The sequence below is a fragment of the Mastomys coucha genome, unplaced genomic scaffold (genome assembly GCF_008632895.1).
Source record: "Mastomys coucha isolate ucsf_1 unplaced genomic scaffold, UCSF_Mcou_1 pScaffold15, whole genome shotgun sequence".
NCBI classification, from domain to species: domain Eukaryota; kingdom Metazoa; phylum Chordata; class Mammalia; order Rodentia; family Muridae; genus Mastomys; species Mastomys coucha.
Genome location: NW_022196897.1, coordinates 72,469,206 through 72,473,480, shown reverse-complemented (window position 1 = coordinate 72,473,480; position 4,275 = coordinate 72,469,206).

Here is a 4,275-nt window from a genome sequence, read left to right as displayed (position 1 = left end):
TCTGTAGACCAGGCTGGCCTCGAACTCAGAAATCCGCCTGTCTCTGCCTCCTAAATGCTGGGATTAAAGGCGTGCGCCACCACCGCCCAGCTCAACTTTTTATATGTTATCTCTCGCCAAAGCAGCCATGTTGCTGGATTAAATTTCCTCTACATCTCAGATCTGGGGATATATATACCAGCCCATCTTCATCAGTCTCAGTTTTCAAGTCTTCACACTGAAGCTGGAAGTAATACAATCAGATATTTGAACTTACAGGCCTTTCAACTCATATTTAATTAAATTATCCTCTACCAATGTATTTAATTTTTTTGAACTTAACATATTTTGGGATATATCAACCACCACAGCTATATGATCCATATATATGGACCCTATAATCCATCTGTCTATAAATGTTAGATAGATAGATAGATAGATAGATAGATAGATAGATAGATAGATTGATTGATTGATAGATAATCTATCATCTTTCCCTCTAGCTATCTACTAGTCCTTTTAGGTTTATCACACTAGAAAACATGAAACCAATTAACATCTCTCTTGACAAGTTATCATTCTCACTTTTTAAATCTGTTTCTGGAGACTATTTTTTTCTGTTAACTATCTCAAGCAAAATTGAAGATTATGTCTTAGTTACTTAAATAAAGTAGTGATTTCAAAATGTCTTTTTAAATCTTGAGAAATGAAGATATTACAGTAGAATCGATGTATAATAGAATATCTTAAAACTAAATGGTCAATATTGTGGCTGTCAATAGTCTAAGAGTTGAGCTGTGTTTGGGAGTATTTAAGGGAAACTAACTCCAAAACTCTGTAAACACATAATAAGGTAGCTCATAACTGTGAGAATCTAGTATTTCATTCCTTCTAAACAATGTCCGCTGGTAACTGTATAGCTGGTAACTGAATAACTGTACCATATCCAATTTTAAATCATACTTTTAATTCATTTAGAAACAGGTAGGCATTCATAGTTTTATCCATATAGGGTTAGTTTTATCTAACTCACTGCTTCCATACTACTTCCTCATCTCCCTGCCTTCATTCCACATAAACCTTTAAACATGGTTTAAATGTGCTTTTGAAAGAGTAGGTTTGCATATGTTTTTTTTTTCATATACAGTTCATTTTGATTAAATTTCCTTCATTCTGCGCATTAATTTATTTGATCTATGCCTGCCTATCAGCTTTCCTGCTCCCACATGTCCCTTTTCTATTTTCATTTTACCTCTCTTGCACTATACAGGTCTCTAAATGAGGACTCTCACTAGTTTCTTATTTTCCACATGTGCCATGTCCTTAAGTAAAACACACACACACAAAAAGGAGACTGAATACTAGGGGTCCACACATGAAAAAAAATGCATCATTTGTCTTATTATTAAGTAGGCATTCATCTTTGAAAACTGTATGGGCTTAATTTATTCCACATTATTTTAAATTTAAATTTTAGCGATTTATGACATGATATTTTATCACATGTAGCTATGTGTTTTATGATTTTGAAATCTGAAAGCCTTTTGAATGTTAAAATTTAAATTATGTCATTTATTCCCATGTGGTATAAAATATTAAATCCCTTTCCAACCATTTAAATATTTATATTAGTGCCCAGGCTTCATGAAAACATAAAGCAACACTGGGCCAGTTTTAGCCCATTATCAGTAAATAGCCAAACCCAAATCTAAGTAAACAATGTTAGAAAATTTCTCTGCCAATGTATTTTTTATTTTCTGAATTATTATTATTTTATTATAATTTTTAAAAATTGTACAAAGTTAAGTTTATTTTAATGTTTTGATATATGCCTGAATTTTGTATTCATTAAAACAGTAAAATTAGAATACTGTCATCTAAACCTTTGTCTATTTTCTGAGTAGAAAAATTCAAAATAATTTTCAAGATATTTCATAGCATAATTACTGTTGACTATAGTAATTTTACTATGCAGTACAAAACAAGGAATTATTTATGCCTTTTGACTACTTTGAATATTTTGAACAATTTTCTTTTCTCTCTTTTTCTCTATAGATAGAGAAAACATTACATATTTTTGGCAGAAAGGTAATTTGGTAGGAACTTTATGAAAACCACAGAGGGGCTCTTCCAAAATGAATTATGGAACTGCTATATGACCCAGAAATCCTGTACTTGATTAGTTACCCAAAGGAAATAACATCAATATGCTTAATTATTTCAGTTCTCTTCATAGTAGCAAAGGGTAAGAAATATGTAAACTAAATCTCCATCAATGGACAAATAGATCAAAGAGCTATATATGAAGTAATGAAATGTTATTCATTCAACAAAATGTGAACATGTATCATTTTCCTAATAAAACCAATATAGAAGTCTCAATATTGAGTGAAAGACATAGATACAAGAATACTTGTTTAACAAGATGCAATAAAACTAGGCACACACTTTCATATATGGAAGAACAGTAGAGTTGGGGGAGAGGACAAATGGGAGATGAGATTGGGAGAATAGAGGGAATGAAAACCGTCACCAGGGTGTATTGTATGAGAGAAAAATAAATAAAAGGAAAAGAAAAATAATATTTGTGTCACCTGAACTTGCTTACACACCACATAAAGAGAATGAGGTAAAATAATTTACTATATATTAACTTTCAAATTTCTAAGCTAATAGAGAAAACAAACATAAAGAAGGGGTGATATATTTAGGCTCACAGTCTCAGTGGTTATAATGCATGATTCTTTGGGTATATTGCTGACCGTCTGTAGCAAGGCAGAACATCATTGTGTTACGGGTACAATAGAAGCAAGCAAAGTGAGAAAGGAACTGGAATCAAAATGTCCTCTTCAGAGACACAACTCAGTGACCTACTTCTTTCATCCAGACCTATATCCTAAATTTTTGTCACTTCTAACAATGTCAACAGTTGATCACAAAGTCTTCTGCATGTGCTTTTATGGAAATTATGATTTAAAACATAACAGACAGCTAATTATGATTCTATATTTTAGTTTTATTTTTTATATATGACTCAGAAAGCTTCATTAATCACCATCTAAAATATTAAGCATCCATTCATCATAATCATTAATGCAGTGGTGATGTACTCCAACAGGATTTCCTTAACATACTAATCTGACCACTGTAGAGCTTCACTAGTTCAAGGAAGTAACTGGTAATACAGAAAGGATAAAAGATGTAACACATGCTAAAAATATTATAGTCAATAGGAGGTACTCTTACGGTGTCCTAATTGTAATAACCAAATCACCTTTAAATACAAAGATATAGTAAGATAGGAGTTATAGTCAGGGTAATATATTATCCTAAACACATACTTTTATGTCTTGATCTAACATAACCTTTTCAGTGACCACAATTCTGTTTATTCTATGACCATTTCAAAATGCATATAGTAAGTATTCAGTACTTTCAGTCTCATTATGATCTCTCATGACACTCCCTCTCCTACTGATACCTTTCATCTTTCCAACAATTTGTTTTTTACTTTCATTTCATGTGTGGTTGTATACACATGAGTGTGTGTGTGTGTGTGTGTGTGTGTGTGTGTGTGTATGTGTGTGTATTATCCTTCTTAGTTTCATTAACTTGGATTATATGTGAACGGGTAGGAGATTATTTATTGGAACAATCAAAAGAATCAGAGGGGACGTCATTGGAGAACACAATGGCCTTTTCCTCAACAACCAATTCCAACCAGTAGACTCTTAGGGAGTGGAGGCACATATTTAAGGATCAGGAGAAAGGTATCTTATCATTGAACTGAGAATTTGAACCAATATAAAACATAAACAATATTATCTAATGAAAATTTATATTGAGTGAGAAACCTTAGGTAATGCTAAGATACTTCATATTCTCAATGCAGTACCATTGCTAAAATTTCATTTGTATATGAACATTTTATAATATCCTTTGCATATAAGGATATACTCTGGAAATAAATTAGTTCTGTTATTCCTACTGGAACTATAGATTTTATAGTGAAGACAAATATGGTTAACAAAAGCCTTAAGACATAACATTTAACTCTACTAGGGGGCTTACACTTTAATAGTTATTAATCCAAACTTATTTGCAAATATCTCCAATAGCCTAGTTACACAAATTAGTAAATAATATAGGATTTTATAAAATAATTGAGTATTTAAGAAAACACATGCTTAATAAAGAGCAACCATGCTGTAAAGCATCACTGTGGATAACTGGATCTTTTGAGTTTGTATAAGGGTTATATGTAGAAAGACTTTCAAGCTGAGAATTCTATGCTTA